Source organism: Notamacropus eugenii, chromosome 7 (genome assembly GCF_028372415.1).
Source record: "Notamacropus eugenii isolate mMacEug1 chromosome 7, mMacEug1.pri_v2, whole genome shotgun sequence".
Lineage (NCBI taxonomy): Eukaryota > Metazoa > Chordata > Mammalia > Diprotodontia > Macropodidae > Notamacropus > Notamacropus eugenii.
The window spans coordinates 23,209,573-23,228,754 of record NC_092878.1 but is presented as its reverse complement, the minus strand read 5'-3'; positions in this window follow the sequence as shown (position 1 = coordinate 23,228,754).

The following is a 19,182-nucleotide window of genomic DNA, read 5'->3' as shown; positions in this document are numbered from 1 at the left end:
TGGTCATGTGAAGAGTAAATGACGAGACTTCATTTCCAGATCACACTCCAAAAAAAAAAAAAGGAAAAACCAAGCCCAAATACATAGAGACTGAAAGGAAATCAGGAAAAGAGGTGAGAGCTAGGAGGGTGCCCAGGGCTGAAATCTGACCCGTTGTTTGTAAGGAAGAGCCCCTGTAGGGCTGCCTTAGGCACAGGATATGGGATGCTGAAAAACAGTAGGTGGGTTAAGAAAGAGGGATTTGGGATTGGGGGCTTTGATGGGGAGGAAAAATAGACATGGTAATGAATTCAGCCCTTTATGTTCTCGTAAGGGCATGGAAAGGCCAATCCTCCTGTAGACTCCATGTTATAACAGCTCCCTCCACTACCTGTGAATATTCCCAGAGAGATTAGAAGTTCTTGCTACTCGATTGACTCCAGACCTAAATTGTACCCCCACCTCATGGGGAAAGCACACAGGCAGTCTAACTCAGAGACTGAGAAGGTCTCCCTGACTCCAGGCTCTTCTCCCTCCACTCCATCTGCCCAGCCCTGCTAGTTTCTGTGACTCCCTATTGTCTCTAGGGGTTGAAGAAAAACCTGTCTGGCTTTTATAACCCTTCCCGACCAGACTCTTGCCTACTTTTTTTTTCTGGCTTATTACATATTTACTCTCCTTTATACATTCTACGACCCAGTCAAACAGGCTTTCTCCTTGTTCCTGTCACCAAACATTCTGTCTTCCCTCTTTATCTATGGTACAGGCTGTCCCTCAGGCCTGGAAGGCATCCCCTCCTCACCTCTCTGTTATTTTGTTTTTCTAACTTCCTTCAAAGCTCAGGACAAGCACAAAATCCTATTTGAGGGTCTTCCTAATCCATCCTCCAGGGTAGGGAACCTCTGGCCTGGAGGCCCTTTAGATTCTCAAGCACGGCCCTTTGAATCCAAACTTTGCAGAACAAATCCCTTAATAAAAAGATTTGTGGTATAAAACTTGGACTCAGTGAAAGGGCCACTCTTGAGGAACTAGAGCGCCACAGGTGGCCTTGAGGCCACAAGTTCCCCTGCTCTAGCTATTAGTGCCTCACACCAAAACTTTCTTGTGTTCATATTGTATCTCTGTATATGCATGCCTGTAACAAGGTTGCCAGGTGGCACAGTAGATAGTGTGCCAGGTCTGGTGTTAGGAAGAGCTAAATTCAAATCCAGCCTCAGCCAATTACTAGGTGTGTGATCCTGGGCAAGTCATTTCACACCTATCTGTCTCAGTTTCCTCATCTGTAAAATAGGGTAAAAAAAGTATCTACCTCCCAGGATTGCTATAAAGATCAAGTGAAATAATAATGGTAAAGTCTTTCGCATGGGGTCTGGCGCATAGTAAATACCATGTGAATATTAGCTTATGTTGTTTTCCCTGATAAAATATAGACACCTTGAAGGCAGTGACAATTTCATTTTTGTTTTTAGATCGATAGCACCTAGCTCAATGCCTGATACATTGTAGTCACGTAACACCCGCTCACATTCCCTTGGCTTTTAAGTTGTTAATGATGATGATGAGACATTTCAGTCATGTCTGATTCTTCATGACCCCATTTGGGGTTTTCTTGGCAAAGATGCTAGAGTGGTTTGCTATTTCCTTCTCCAGCTCTTTTTACAGTGAGGAAACTGAGGCAAACAGGGTTAAGTGACATGTCCAGGGTTGACACATAGCTAGCTAGTGTCTGAGGCTGAATTTGAACTCAGGTTTTCCTGACTCCAGGTTCAGGGCTCTATCCATTACACCATTGAGTTGCTATTATTAAATGGAATGGTATCTATTTCCTCGTTAAGTCATTCAAGGGAAATAAAACAAATCACCCTGAAATGATGACTGTTGGCAAGATTAATTTAGAAATAGTGTGGTAGTATAGAAAGAACACTGACCCAGAAGTCAGGGGACCTAGCTGGCCTTGGGCAGATTACTTAACCTCTATGGGCCTCAGTTTCCACATCTATTGAATAAGAGTCATATTATAGTCTAACTATGTCACTCCCCTCCTCACAAATCATCAGTGGTTCCCTAGTGCCTCTAGCATAGAATACAAATAACTCAGGCCGGCACCTAACTGCTTCCATGTTCTGCCTTCCTCCCCAAATCTACCAGATTTGTTATATATTACTTCCCCTTCATATCATTGCTCCATGGTGACAAGTTAGTACTCTGCCTTTGTAAAAGGTTTCCTGTCACACTGCAAGTGTTCCCTCTTCTCCCCTCTGGCTCTCAGAATTCCTAGCTTCCTTCAAGGATCAGCTCAGGAAGAACCTCTTAGACAGAGGAAGTATGGCATTATGAAAAAATACTTTGGACTAAGAAGGCCAGGGTTCAGAGCCTACTTCTGTACTTAGTATCTGTGTGTTCTCAGACAAGACACTTGTTTTTTAGGATAAAGGAGACCTGAGCATATTTGTAGGCAGAGGGAAAGGAAACAGGAGGGAAGGAGAGATTGAAGATGAAAGAGACGGAATGAGTGTTGGAGCAAGATTCTAAAGGAGGCAGGAAGAGTTATAGAAGCAAAGGCACCGGTGAAGGGATGAGCTTTGGCAAGGAGGAACAATCTCTCCTGCTTGAAGACTGAAAGGAAGGAGGTGAAAGTGGAGGAAGAAATACATTAGAAGGTTTGGAGGAGAGGAGAAGAGAAGGAGCCCACATTCCAAGGCAGCACTGATTTTTTTTTGTATTTCTTTAGCATTTTATTTTCCCCCAGTTACATGTAAAAACAATTTTTAATATTTATTTTTAAAACTTTGAGTTTCCCATTTTCTCCCTTCCTCCCTCTCCCCCTTCCCACCTCCCCCCCCCATTTCCTGCCCCCCTTTCCCCCCTATGGCAGCATTGATTTGATGATCATTATCACTTCCACTGGAGCAGGGACTGTCTTTAGATGTTCAGTAATGCCAGAGCTTAGCACAATGCCTGGCCCAGAGTAGGGGAATAATAAGTGTTTTATTGACTGACTGAGTGAAGTGCTAAATTTCATGTTGCTGTTCCATGCTTTTAGCAATCAAACAGATGAAAACTTCGACTCATTCGTTCCCACCTGTAAGAAAATGAGGCAAAAGTAAAATGTCCGGAGTGAGCAAAGTAGGAGTTCGGTTATTTGCATCATCAAAGAATTCTTGATATGTAAAATAACTTCTGCAAATAGTATCTCCTCAATTAGCACTGAAAGGTGGCACCTATTTATAGATCATTTATGGATAGAGATACTTTGGGGAGGGAATGACCAGCTTTAACGCAAAGCTTAGAAGGCATTATTAATTGAAGATTAGGTTGATAAAATAGCTTAGGGTTCAGTGGATAGAGCCCTGGGCTCAGAATGGGGAAGACCTAAATTCAAATCCATCCTTAGATGGTTACTAGCTATGTGATCCTCAGGAAGTCACTTGACCTTTGCCTTAGTTTCCTCACCTGTAAAATGGGATAATAATAGCACCTACTTCCCAGGGTTGTGAGATAATAATTGTGAAGCACTTAACACAGTGTCCAGCATGAAGTAGGTGCTATATAAATGTTAGAAATATTTCTAAAACGCTAATTAAACTTAATGGAAAAATGGTATCTGATTTGTACACAAAATCCAGGAGGTAAGTTAACACTAGTAACACTAGTATTTTAACACCAGTGTGTTCCCCGCTTCTCTCTTCAGAGTCCATACATATAACCTTGTAGCAGTCAGAGCTAATTTAGTTACTGCTTTGGGTGGAGATGGAATGGGTAGGGTGATGTCCAGTATGTTAGGGAGGGACTACCCTCTGCCTTCTGAGTCACAGGCACTACCCATCCTCAGAGTAGATGCCTGGAGCCAGGAGAATTCCACATTTGTTTTTGGAGATTTTCAAAGAAGACTGGGGACAGTTTGAATGACCCACCCCAACTGTCCTGGGCAAAGGAAGAAAGAAAGGAAAGGGAATAGGAATGTTTTTGCAAACTCCTGAGGAGGCCTTGGAAGGTGGTAACAAACTAGGTGGCTGTATAGATGAAGTTCTGGATCTGGAGTTAGGAAGACCTGAGTTCAAATACGAACTCAGAAGTTCACTAGCTGTTCTGTTCTGGGCAAGTCACCTAACCTACCTTTGCCTTGGTTTTCTCATCTGTAAAATGGGGATAGTCATAGCACCTACATCCCAAGGATGTTGTAAGGACCAAATGAGATAACAATTGTAAAGCATGTAGTAATTAGGCTACACAAATATCAGCTGTAATTATTATAGAGGGATACCTTCTAGGCACTTTGGGAGTAAGGAGGGAAACAAGAGTTATGGAGTCATCACAACCTGACCTAGAGTGGAAATCAGATCAGTTTGTGCCTGGCTGAAGAAAGACTATTTTCATGGCCACCTGCTTAGACCTTGCACCTTGTGGAGGTGCAAAATCCTTTGACTCTTTCTGGGTTTGGATACAACTCCTTTCTTTGTCTTTTACTGCATAAGTAAATCTTCTGGCTGTTTAAAATGGGCAAGTAGGTGGCACAATGTGGACCTGAGTTCACATCTGACCTCAGACACTTACTAGCTGTATGAGTCTGGGCAAATCACTTAACCCTGTTTGCCTCAGTTTCCTCATCTGTAAAATGAACTGGAGAAGGAGACAGCAAACCAATTCAATATCTTTGCCAAGAAAACCCCAAACGGAGACATAAAAAGTCAGACATGACTTAAAGGACTTGTTGAAAAGCCACATGACCTTGAATGTTTGTAATGGGAATCGGGAGCTGATTGGGAGCTGGGAGCTGAGGGCTATCCCTGGAGGACTAACAAACACCAAAGTTCCTAGTTTCCGTCTAGTTTGGGGTAAGAAACTAGAAGAACAATAATTTACCCAAGTGTCCATGGGTCCTTCCTGCTGCTAGGCTCTGATACCAGGCTTGCCCAGGGGAGCACTGAAGAATGTCTCCCCTTCATAACAAAAGCAAACTCTAGTTTTGAGTCTATAACATTATCCCTAAAGCATGAAAGATGGATCAAAGAAGATTAACTTTACAAGAAGACTAGATTCTATATCTTTTTAATTCCCTTTGACTTTTAGGACAGGTCCTTTAAAACACTTGTATGTTGGAAAAGGACTTTGAAAAGCTCAATTAAATTTAACATACATTTTTTTAGCAATTTACTATTTGCTGAGCACAGTTCTAGGTTCTGGGAGAGATTTTCAAAAATGAATGATACTTATTTCCAACCTTTATGGGGTTTAGAGTATTTTAGGTACTAAGATCCATATGCAAATAACTATAATACAAAACAAATACCTAAGAGAGACATCCAAAGGGTGCTAGCTCAGATGGGGAGGAGAATAGGGTTACTAACTGGAGGTGGATGGGCATCAAGGGCATCTTTTTCATGGAAAAGGCATTTGAGATGGGCTTTAAAGGAGGGAAATTTTTAAAAAATGACCTTCACATTACTTCCCCCTTTACAATATTTTCCTTCCTCCAAATTGGAGCGCTATGGGTAAACAGGGAACAGATCCCCTTTTTTTTTATGCATAAGAAAAGCAGAATTTACCAAAGGGAAGAAGAATAATTATTTTGATACTTTTTATTCTCTTTATTTTAACACTTTAATTTGGAAACCACATATTTTGGAAGCCTCATTGATATCTGCAGGAGTTAAAGATCAAAAGGACAGAGACCACGTCTTCAATTTCACTGGTGTAAGGAATTCCAAGGGAGGAAATTCTTTCTACCAATACAAGTTTGTAGTTTCTCTGCAACTTATAGAGAGGTGAAATGTTCAGCCAATGGTGACTTCAAGGGAGGCTGGAGCCAAGTGACAGTGTTATTGGGGAATATTTAACATAAATAAAAATACAATAGAGCATAGATAATGCTACTAAGTGGTTTTCTCAATATGTGACCTGTAGGGATCCTTATGTATGGTTTAGGGGTCCCATTTATATTTGTGTTAGACACCATAGATTTAGAGCAGGGGTGGGGAACCTGTGGCTCAAGGTGTTCCCTACCCCTGGTTTAGAGCACCTAGCAATTAAAAGATTTGCCAAGGACACACAGCCAGAGTGTGTCAGGGACAGGATTCACATGCCAGTCTTCCAGGCTTTGAAACCATCTTTCTATGCGCTATTCCAAGCCCCATCTCCAAAGGTCAAATCACCTTTTGAGAGTGACATTTAAAATACCCAAAAAGAGAAATGTAACTGAAAGCCAAAGTACTTTGGAAAGGAAAAATATTTCCCCAAGCCATTTCTTCCCCCTTCTCCCTTCTTTGAACTTTGAGGGTTACCAAGTTTCTCTCAATGCTTAGGAACTGTTAGTACATTTTCTTACTACCAGGAACCCTACAGTTTTACTGTACAGTTTTATTTCTTTCCTCTAAAATTTTTTTTTATTCATTTTGAACTTAAATACAAAAAAAAAGTTTCCATGTACACAGCACAACGTAAAGAGAAAATTCAACTATAACCATGAATTTTCATTTCTGTCTATTCACTTATAAAAAACCCACCACAATAAGAACTAAATACTACCCATTGTTTTTAAAGCTACTCTACTTTTCTGTGCTTTCTTAGAAGTTTTCTTTTATTCTCTACTATGTATTTTTTTTCTCCTTCCCTCCTCACCCTGTCTTAGGAAAGGCTACAATTAAACACAAATCTATCTATATTTATATATAAGTATCTATATGTTTCTATCTATCACCATATTATGCATATTTCTATTTATCAGTTCTTTCTCTGAAGGTAGACAGCATCTTCCTTCATGGATCCTTTATATTTGGTTTGAATATTCATGATGCTAAAATTAATTAGACATTCAAAGTTACTCTTTGGACAAAGTTTCTGTTACATAGCTTTAACTTCTCGAGGTCGAAAAAGGCACAAGAGCAAAGACTGCTTTCTGAGAGACCTTGTATTTCAGTGGTCGTACTAGATTTTGGAGTCAAAGTACCTGAGTGTGAATTCTAGTTCTGTGACTTACCACTTTTACAACCTTGAAATAATCACTTATGATCTCTGGACTTAGTTTCCTTATTTGTAAATGGAAGGGCCAGACAAGATGACCTCGAAGGTCTCTTCCAGTCAGAGGTATGCTTGTAAATGTTTAACTACTGGCTCTTCAGAAGGAAAAAAGTAAAGACAAAACATTTTAAAGTTTAATCTGCTGCATCATTAACATTTTCTTCATCACTTTCTTAAGGCTAGACAACCAACGAAACAATAAATCAGGCACTAAATAGTGTCTTACCCAGGATCACATAGCTAGCAAGTATTTGGTGCTGGCTTTGAATTCTGGTTTTCCTGACTCCAGGCTAAGCAGTCTTTGCACTGAACCACTGAGCTGCCTTAATCTTAGATGACAAAGGGAGAAAAAGTTAATAAATAGAGACCTTCAGCTCTGGGCAGCTAGGAGGTGCAGTGGATAGCACAAGGTCCTGGAGTCAGGAAGACTCACTTTCCTAATTTCAAATCTGGCTTCACATATTTATGTGACCCTGGGCAAGTTACTTAACCCTTGTTTGCCTCAGTTTTCTCAACTTAAAAATGAACTGGAGAAGGAAATGGCAAACCACTCCAGTAGCTTTCCCAAGAAAGCCCCCAAGTGGATCACAAAGAGTCAGACACCATTGGAAAATGACTAAACAACAGAGTCCTTCAACACAGGGAAAAATTGTGGTAGACAGCTAATAAGGTGAAATATTTGAGGAATAGGATGTTACTGAGACTCTAAGTGACTGAGTTTTTCACTACGACTACAGTTTTCCCCCCAGAAATATGATGTCTAAGCATATTTGTATATATATTCACATACTGCATTTTAGAAGTTTTCTATTTCTAAATATTCATCCAAACGTGTGATTTTATCATTGTGGGGAAAACTCTGTCTGTTGATATATGTTAACAACTAGTCTCTGACTTAGTCTCAAAAGAAGTGACTTGGGACAGCAAGAGACTGAGTGATCTGTCCATGCTTACCCAGATAGTACGTAAGCTGATGTGGGTCTTGAAATGAGGCCTTCCTTACTCCAAGGCAAGTCTTCTATTTACTATTCTACTTCTTAAAATTTAATATATTTTATCCCCTCATTATATGTTAATACAATTTTTTAGCATTTGATTTTTTATGAAGTTCTGAGTTTCAAATTTTATCCCTCTCTCCTTGAGACAGTGAACAATTAGAGGTTATACATGTACAATCATGGAAAACACTCCCATATTAAGCATTTTGTTTAAGAACACTCAGATAAAAGAATGAAACAATGAAAGTGAAAAATAGCATGCTTCAGTTTGTATTCAAACAATATCAGGTCTTTGTCTGAAGATGGATACTAAACTTCATCATTAATCCTTTGAAATTATCCTCTCACTACATCTACCTTTCTTAGTCTCTATGTATCTGGATCATTATCTATCACTCTTTCTCTTTCTCTCTCCTCCTTTCCTCCTCTCTCCCTACCCTCTCTCATCTACCTATATCTATTGCATGTATATATTATATGTCAATTCTCTCTCTATATCTACTATATGTATTTACTCTATATATTTCTACTGTGTATATTTATCTGCTGTACTCTGTATCTCTTTACCTTATCTATATCAAGCATCTATCTATAGCTAAAACATAAATAAGTGTAAATATGTATTCTCATGTTATTAGTTTTACATGCACAAGGCAGTTTATTTAACTGATGCAGCCTTCATTTCTACTTGTTTTTCATGAGTCTGATGAATTTTTATTTCCTGTTTCACTTGAGTGGCCCCTTACCATGTGGAGCTACCCCCCTCTAAGATCAATCTCACTCTCTAGGAGGTCCCAGCCTTTTGGTTTCGCCGCCCACCCCCTCCAACCCCCAGTCAGTTCTGGTGGCTATGTTCATTCACCCCACATTGTTTGCCCAGCAGTCATGGTGGTTCCCAGTGAGTGGCCAGGAAGAGACCAATGTGAAAACCCTAAGGAACCCACATGTGGTGTTACAGGCGATTGCTGCTGGCTCGCAACCAACAGGGACCGGGGACTTTGCAATGGCCTTTTCAAAAACAGTTGCTATGCAGCTTTTACAATGAACAGTGCCCAAAGAAGCCTTTCTTAGTCTGCTTCTTGGCTGTTGGACATCCTTAATGGAGAAATCTGGTGTCACATAATGATGTGTGAATGAGCCAAAATGAACCACTTGGGTTTTAGACCACCTTGGGAAGTGTTCCCAAGGAAGCCTGGTTCTTTCTAAATCCTTGAAATCTAGCATTAGGATTAAATGGCATCTCCAAAGTAGACCCAGAAAATTAAGCTACTCATCTGACTTTCCAGAAGTTTCTCTCATCTTCCACATCTCTCTGAAAAGAAAGATTGCTTTTGTAGGCCAGGTTCTTTTCCTTGGGGGTAGGAGAGAGAAGGGAGAAAAGAGGGAGGTCCGCTCTTAACACATATGGGGTTAAACTCTCAGCTCTCAATTCATGGACTTTCACATCCTTGTACCCCAACCCCACCCTAATCTCTACTGCCCCTACCCTGAGGCATTCTGTTAAAAACATGCCCCAAGCTACTTGTCATCTCTTTACTTAACCAGTTCCCTTCAGGCTCACCAGGAGACTTAAGGCTGTAGGCCTCTAGGAGTAAATCCGTAGTAAATGGTCTCCCCTTTTGTACAAATTTTGTTTCCCTACCTGGTAAAAAGCAAAGTCTTAACTCAGTGAGAGTCCAAGGATTCTTCAGACTGAGGTGAGCTAGTAACTTCCTGACATGAGGTAATAGAAAGAGACGCACCCACTCAGGGCCTGCCCTTCAACTTTGTAAATATTTGCCCAAAGTCAATGAGACCTCCTTTCACAGACAAGGTGGGGAGAGGAGTAGGGGGAATATAGCGATAGAGTTCAGATGTGGGAGGCAGGGAATTTGACTTCGGGCCTCTAGCTTTGTGCTGACTCACCTGGTGTTTCTGATAAGGAATTTCCTGTCTGTGCCTTGTTATCCCTATCTGGAAAATGTGGATAACAACCTATACCGTTGCTTTGTGGCCTGATCCACACCAAATTTTAAAAAAAGGGTCAATACAATGAAAAAATATCTGTCAAAGTCTTGCTGTATGACTAGAAAAAAGAACTGGTTAATTGCCTAAGTTATTTTATTTTGAACCGAAACATTTGGGGCAAACTGTGGTTAAGTTTGAGGAATATTGAAACAACACAGGAGACATGATAACAAAGTAAATGTCATATTTGGGGCAGGCATATTAATACTTTCACTCCAATGAAACTCCTTTTATAAAATTACTTTTTAGTAATAATACCTAGTGTTCATATAACATTTTAAAGTTTGCAGTCTTCTTTATGCATGTTATCTCATTATATCCTCATAACAATCCCATGATGTATAATTATCCCCATTTTACAGATGAAGAAACTAAGGCTGAGAGAGGTTAAATGGCTCGTCTCAGGGTTATATAGCTAAGTGTTTATAGTAGGATTTGAACTCAGCTTTTCAGATTCCCAGTCTAGTATTTTATCTCTATACAACCTAGTAACATATCCCTCCCCCCACCCCACTTTGCCTAAGGAATGCTCTATTATAGGTTGTAAGTCACGTATGTAAGCCTGTTTTTTATATATAGAAAATGCTCTCCCTCCTCAACTTTGCCTCTTGGCCTGGTTCTCTTCAAGACTCAGCTTAAATGTCACCTTGCACATGAACTCTTTCTTGGTCCCCCAGTTACTAGTGCATCCCCTCCCCAATATATATCCTGTCTACATCCTGATTTAGTTTTTGTGTACACGTTGTCTCTCATATTGGAATGTAAGCTTTTTTAGGCCAGGTTTTTTCTTTTGTCTTTGTATTTCCAGGCTTGTCACAGTGTTTGGCAAATAAGTGTTTAATAAATGCTTATTGATAGAATGTGCTGAATTCTTGGGAAATAAAGATGAAAGTCAAACAGTGCCTGCCCTGAAGGAGCTTATACTCTAGCTGCTGAGTGTCTGAGGCTAGATTTGTCCTCAGGTCCTCCTGATGCCAGGCCTGGTATACTATCCACTGAGTGAGTAACTTTTACAGGAATACTTTTGCCTTTTTTTTTTGGTACTTAATCAGAAAGCATATCCAATTTTTATATTAATAAGAAATCATGTATCTATTGTACCCAAATTTTTTGACCAGAATAGTACACATTTATATGATAGATTGGATAGATAAATTTAATTCAAGTCAACAGGAATTTATTAAAGAGTAAGAAAGTCTTGAGCTCAAATACAGCCTCATACATTTGTTTGCTATGTGACCCTGGGCAAGTCATTTACTTTCAGCCTTGGAACAAAGCAGTGTTGTGTGTGTGTGTGTGTGTGTGTGTGTGTGTGTGTGTGTGTGTGTGTATGTGTGTGTGTGTGTGTGTGTGTGTGTGTGTGTGTGTGTGTGTAAAACCTGGAGTCAGGAAGAATTATCTTCCTGAGGTCATATCTGTCCACAGACACTTACTAGCTGTGTGATCGTGGACAAGCCACTTAACCTGTTTGCCTCAGTTTCCTCATATGTAAAAAGAGGTGGAGAAGGAAATGGCAAACCACTCCAGTATCTTTGCCAAGAAACCCTAAATGGGGTCATGAAGAGTTGGAAACAATTAAAAAATGACTAATCTACAATATATAAACGTATATATTATATGTAACAAAAATATATATGTTTCTTACATATATAAATAAAACCGGCAATGCAGGGCTAAAGGTCAGGAACACCTCTATTAAAATCTTCCTCCTGACACTTACTGTGTCTATGACCTTAGACAACTCACTTAATCTCTGTAATCCCCAGGCAACTCCCTAGGGTTTAGTTCTGAGTCATAATTGCCAGCAGAGAGAATTCCCTTACCAAGTTCCTCATGTTGATGAAATGTCAGATCCTTTGAAAACCCACTTTGAGTATTCCATTGGTGGCTGGCTGTTGTGCTTCATTCTCAAAGAGGACCAAAATGACATCAGTTCATTAAAATCAAGTTACATTGTGCCCCACTGTGGCTGATCAGACCAATACAAGCTTGGAATGTTCTACCACACTTTGGGCAAAAAGAGTCCATGTGAACATTTGGGGTGGATTCTCTAAATTTGCACAACTTGCATTTCTTTTGACTGATAGAATCATGGAATGGTATAATCTCTGAGGTATCAACACTATTGGTGACCCAAAGGGCAATGGAGTGATGTGTTGAGAATGTTACCCCTGAGGGTCTGTGAGCAAAATGAAAAGGCCAAATGATGCAGGAGATAGAGCCTTGGGCCTGGAATCAAGATGATGTGTGTTTAAATGTTCTTCAGAGTATTATTAGCTGTGTGACCCTGGGTCAGTCGGTCTTTCTCAGTTTCTTCAACTGCTAAATGAGGATAATAGTGGCACTTACCTCACAGAATTTCAAGCTTTTAATTTTTCATATGGGAGTTTTGAAGAAAATTAGGATCGAATGAGGAAGTATTTGCAAAACCTGGCACATAGTAGGTGCTTAATAAATGCTTGCTTCTTCTCCTTCCTCCCTCTTCCTCCAAAGATATCACATAGGGAATATTTGGTTCAAAAAGAAACTGGGCCAACCATGTACTGAAAGTAAGGGGCAGCACATGGTGAACCCTAGTACAGCACTGTTTCCCATAGAATATTAATAGACCTGGAGGAAAGTCTGCATGTGCTGTGTAGATTGTTTATGGAAGATTTATGAGAGGACATGGTGTAATAATGTTAATGAAATATCTTCCCTGCCCATTGATAGGCCTCTATAGGAGGCCTACTAAGGGAAGCTTAATTAGGAGAGGCTTGTTTTGTAGGAAGGCTCACACCTTTTGGTACTTTCTAATGAGGCACTGGGTCATGTGGGTCATGCCCTCTGGCTCTCAAAAGTGTATGTATACTCTGAGATGAGGTTTAGCTTTGGGGGCTTACTCTTTGGAAGAAGGTTCATGTATCAGATGAGACTCTGGGTAGCTATTAAGATGTCCTTCCCCTCTGGCTTTGAAAACCCAGATGCTGGTGCTTCTCTCTCTGGTAACTATGTATGTATGTAACGGTCAGACAGTTGGATCTGTCTGTTGATCTGTAGTGTATGTATTGTTTATGGTCAGACAGTTGGAAGCCCCATCTATTGGTCTTTATTTCTCCACTTGTATTTTCTCTGTTGGCATATGTGATTAAAGAAAATTGTTGACCTCTCAAAGGTTGCTTTCCTTTTAGAAAAGCAGATCTAAGAACTTGTGTTGGCAGGCCACTTGGATGTGTAAGTGTGCTTGCTGCTACACATGGACAAGAATTGCATTGGATGAGAAAGCCTGGAAGGGTTACAACCTGTACCACTGGAAGGACTGCTTCTCTCTTTGGGATGAGGTCTTTTAATTTGTGGGATAAAAATGTGGCATCTCCCAAGAGTAAGCACCTTCCACCCTTCTCACAAAGATCAGGGCCAAGGTAGACTGAAGTCAGATCTTCATCATGTTCTTTGGAAAAATGAAATTTGCTGTACTTTTCAGTGACACCAGGCAACAAGGTCTTCCAAAAAATATGGAAAGCAGCAAGAGCTTTGCTTTTCTGCCATTGCCAAGTACTTTGTCCTCTAGATATATTCAAAGTTCAGGTTTATCTCCCTCCTTGAAGAGAGGTAAAGGGTTTTGAAGAACTTTTTTACTCTCCAAACTATCAGGGACAAATTCTTCTTCAACAAAACAAAACAAAAAAACAGAAGAAAGACTTCAAAGGTAAAAAAGAAAAAAAAAAAAGGAAAAAAGGGTCTCCACCGAGTCCAATCTCTTTATTTTACAGATCAGTAAACTGAGGGAGAGAAAAGTTAAGTAACTTGTCCTAGGTCACAGGATTTAAACTCAAGTCTACCTGACTCCAGGCCCAGTGCATTCTCTATTGTACCTTTTAGCTTCCTAGGAGAAAAGGAAGAAGGAAGAAGGGCTACTGAACACTGGTAAATATTAGATATGGGCTTTTCCAGAGAGAAGAAAGCTAGACCCTCTGATCACCAAGTAGCTGCTTGCCCTTTTTAAAAATAGTATTTTATTTTTTCTCCAGTTATGTCAAGAAAATTTTTAGCATCCATTTTTACAAGATTTTGAATTCTAAAATTTTTTCCTTCCCTCCCTCCCCTCCTCTCTTCTGAAAATGGTAAGACAGTTTGATATAGTTTATATATGTACTATCATGCAAAAAGTAGTTCCACATTAGTCACAAGTGTGAAAGAAGAAACAGATTTTTAAAAACTCTACAAGAAAGAATAAAGTAAGTGAAAAAATGTGCTTTGATCTACATTTAGAGTCCATCAGTTCTTTACCTGGATATAGATAGCATTTTCCTTTGTGAGTTCTTTGTACCTGTCTTGTATCATTGCATTTCTGAGAAGACCTGAGTCATTCATAATTAATCATCACACAATGTTGCTGAAACTGTATAGAATGTTTTCCTGGTTCTGCTCATTTCACTTTGCATCAGTTTGTACAAGTCTTTCCAGGATTTTCTGAAATCTGTTTGTTCATCATTTCTTATTGCACAATAGTATTCCATTACAGTCATATACCACAGTTTGTTCAGCCATTTCCTAATAGATGGGCATCCCCTCAGTTTCCAATATTTTGCCACCATGAAAAAGGCTACCATAAATATTTTTACACACATAGGTCCTTTTTTATTATCTCTATACACCTAGTAGTGGTATTGCTGGATCAAAGGGTATGCACAGTTTGGTTGCCCTTTGGGCGTAATTCCAAATTGCTCTCTAGAATGGTTGGATCAGTTCATAACTCCATCAACAGTGCATCAGTGTCCCAATTTTCCCATCCTCTCCAACATTGATCATTTTCCTTTTTTTATCACATTAGCCAGTCTGATAGTATGTGAGGTAGTGTCTCACATTGTTTTCATTTGCTTTTTGGTTCATTGTTGTTTTCATTGGCATTTCTCTAATCAAAAGTGATTTAGAGCACTTCTTCATATGCCTGTTGATTAGATTGTTTTGATTTCTTCATCAGAAAATTGCCTGTTTGTATCCTTTGATGATTTATCATCTGGGGATACTTGCCCTTCTTGAAAGATGTTGTGGCTTCACAACATTGATGTTGCCAGATGATACATTATCCAGTAATGGGCAAAAGGAGGGGAAGTGGTGGTAGTTGGTGACTACATGCTAGAGGTACTAAGGTAGTGATTTGTTGTTCTAACAATGGCAAATGAGAGGTCTTCTGTCTTCCCAGAACATATATCCAGGATGTGGGAGAGAACCTCAGAAGATTTGTCAAGTCTGATGACTGCTACTCACTTTTGGTGATTCACATGAGTATGACAGATATGGCCAGAAGGAATCTAAAGATTATGAAGACTTGGTGGGGGAACCCAACAACCAAAAAACCCTGAAGATCTTAGGGGCATACATGATCTTTTAGTTATTGCTGCTGACTGAAGGAAAGGCATTCAGAAGAGACATTCTAACAGAGTTGGAAAATGAATAACAGGTTGATAAGATGCTCAGTTGGATATGGTGGTACATGCCTGTAATTCCTGCTGCTAGGGAGACTGAGGCTGGTGGATCACTTGAGTTTAGGAGTTTGGAACTTTACTAGCACTGGGGTCAAATAGGTGTCCTGTGCTAAGCAGAGGGCCAGCACCAACATGGTAATAGTGAGGGTGGGGATTAGACTGGAAATAGAGCAGGTCAAAGTTTCTGTGCCCATCAGCAGCAGTCAGGATTATGGGTGGCCACTGCATTTCCATTGTTGGCAAGATAAGGAAACCCATTTTTAAAAGAAAATAAAAAGAAAAGCTGGTATTTGAGATCAAAACTAACAGCCCACAGACAGGGTGGGAGGGTTTTGAGTTGGGGAGCTACTTTTCCTCTCCTTGGGACTCTTAAGGAAAACAAGCAAAGGAGAAGAGAGAGATTGCTATCATCCTAGAGAGGCAGGGAGATGGGAACAATAGCTGGCATCTGCCACATCTCTCTTTAAGACCATGAGAGATGATCTCTCATGGCCAGACTGGGAGGTGTGTGTGTGACTGTGTTTGTTTTTTGCAGAGGAACTTGCAGGAGAGAAACAAGCCAGCTGGGTCCTACCTTCATTGTGGCCCAAGCTTACTTCTATTTGTATTTTTCTTAAATTTATTCTGTTAAAGAATGCATTTGCTAAATTTAATATTATTTATCATAAACACCTGTGGTTGACTATGTTCATATATGACTGGGTGTCCTTTTATTTGGGGCAGGAGGGTGCACTGGGAGCTATACAGGGGAGAGGGATCTTTCCTAGCACTGGACTGAGATCTTCAACCCTCAGCCCTCCCCTCCAGTCCAGTTAGAGTTTTGCTCTTTAAATGCGGTCATATATACGAATCATTTAATAACCACCCTTCTAAGCTCAGAATTACTATGAATTCTGGTCCTATTTTATAAATCTATATAAACTCAAGTTAAGGTTACAGCTGTATAAATGCTAGCCATCTGTAATGGGAGTTAAAAATCTCCCCTGTTCATTGATAGGTCTCAGATGGGGCTATTGAGGGAGACTTGATTGGGGGAGGCTTGTTTTGTATGCGCGCCCACACATTTTACTGATTGCTTGTCAGGTTTTGCTTTGGCGCTTAGTTTTTGGAAGAAGGTTCATGTGTCAGATGAGACTCTGGACAGCCGTTTTAAGAAGCCCCCTCTTTCTGATAATGGTGTATGTATTGCTTGTGGTCAGACAGTTGGAAGCCCTGTCTGTTGGTCCTGCTTGTATTTTCTCTGTTGGTATCTGTGTTTGATTAAAGTGATTGTTGACCCCTCGAAAGTTGCTTTCCTTTCAGAAAAGCAGATCTAAGAACCTGTATGTGTGCCCAGATGCTTACTGCTACACCATCATTATTAGTAGTAGAAGGAGGAGGAGGAGAAGGAGGAAATGGAGAAAAGGGAAAGGAGGAAACTGCCTCCCTGTATTCAGTAAGCTGGATACATAAGAGTAGCTAACATGAAGGAAGAAGACTCACAATAGGGATGCTCAGAAATTCACAGGAAACAAAAATCCAGGAAATGGCTTAACATTAAACTACATGAGCTCATGTCTCTCTCCTGAGATGCACAATCTTTTAGCAATAAGAAAGGACGATTGATGCTACTAAAGTGAGGAGTCAAATTTGACTTCATTTACATCCTTGAGATTAAATGGAGAAGACTCAAGTTTGGAAGGTGTTTCTGGAAGAGGATAGTTTACTCTAAAGGACTAGGATTGGTGAAAGGTGAGGAGGTAGGTAATACCATTGTATATTAATAAAACTTACTCAGAGGAAGAGATCCAGGAACCAGTGGGGGAAATATGATGAAGAGTACTTGAGGAAAGGTGATAGAGGCAGAGATGAAAGCTGCATTGGGGTGTGGATCACCTAGACACAAAGAGAAAATTGATGAGGAATTACGGAGACAATACAAGACGGCCACAGCAGCATGATACTGTAGCAATGGGCAAACGTCAATAAGGATGAGGCAACTTGAGGAATCTAGAATAATCTAGACATCCAATGGAACTGTTTCTGCTCATACTTTCTTGGCTTACCTGAAGAATTCTTTCATTCTTCACTGGAACCAATGAGTAGAACCACTTTTCTCTAACTGATTCTTAGGAAGGAGAAGTAGCTGTTGGGGCAGACATAATGGGAAACTTGGGTGGGGGGAGTAACAATCTTATAATTTGTGGCTAAGAAGGAGCAGAAAACTCGGAAAAGTTTAATATTCACTCTAGATTTTAAGAAAGCTTCAAAGGGTTCAGTTCTTGTGGAAAAGGACAAGCTTGTTTGCCTGTATCCCCAGTACTTAGCACAGTGTCTGACATATGGTGAATACTTAAATGATCATTCATTCATTCATCACTCCCATGGATTAAAATTCCCCAGGAAAAGTGAGCCCAGGAGGGATAGAAAGCTTCTAAGAATGAAATTCTGAACACATAAAGTTACTAAACAGTGCATGTCCTTTGACCCAGATAAGCCTAGGCTTGTCGCCTTTTAAGGAGGCCTCGCATGTGTCAAGGACTGTTCCCCATATGTAGCATGGGAGTATCATTGTTAGACAGGCAGAATAGACATCTCTAGCCTCTTCTTCCCCCACCCTTCTCCAAGAGAGGCTTTGATTCCTGCCAGGAGGGGAAGCAGGAAGTTGGGGCCAGAGCCCACTCTGTTCTCCTCTGAGAGAAGGGATACTAGGCTAGAATTATATCTATCTGTCCCCTTGGATATTGTTGGTTTACGGGATAAGCATTAAACAAGGAGAAGGGAGTTTATTTAGTGTCTTCTATGTGCTAGGCACTGTGTTAAGCATTTTTTTTTTTACAAATATTATCTCATGTGATCCTCATAACCACCCTGAAAGTAGTTATTATTATCCCCCATTTTACAGCTGAGGAAACTAAGGTAGGTAGAGATTTAATAACTTGCCCAGAGTCACACAGCTACTAAATGTCCACCTGAGTCTGCATTTGAACTCAGATCTTCCTGACTCCAGTCTCAGTGTGCCACTCAGTTGCAACAGGACATGAGGTTGTGGTATAGGAACTTCAAGATAAGAATGCCAGCACACATTCAGCACAGAAAAGAAACAATTTATAGATGCCATCACCTACTGGGATAGACCACGCAGCTGTGTTTAATTGGTAATTTCTCTTACATTCCATCCAGAGGGTCTCAAAGTTAAGTACATGGACCCTCCGTCTGTGTTCCCCAGGGTCAGGCAGGATGGAGTTGATCCTTTCTCCCATTGCTTGGGTTTTACCTTTCTCTGAATGGCACCATTTGGCTTTGAGACTTGGCAGTATGGTCTCTTTCAGAAATATAAAAGAATATGCTTGGCTCGAGGCTCTTTAGCTCCCATTGTCCCTGTGTTCTCTCTGTGTTGTTTCCCATGCATTTGTTTGTGTCACATAATAAAACATGACTAGTTCTTTGGGATCTTCAGAAACGTACACTGCAAGGCCCAGTTCCTGGAGCTTGACTCAAGATTGAGTGTTTTCCCAGGAAAGAAAAATGAGCCAAAAAATGGTAGACAATGATTTTTTTTTTTAAATCATATTCAGCACTTTAAAACATTTGCTTAAATGAGAAAGGTCAAACAGTGTCCCTAAATGCAGGAAATGAAAGAAACATCGAGGCACTCTTAAGGAAATGTATTTGAAGACTGACTCCCAACTTGTCCCTCCCTGTTCTCCAGCTTAAGGGGAAGTGGTTTCTAA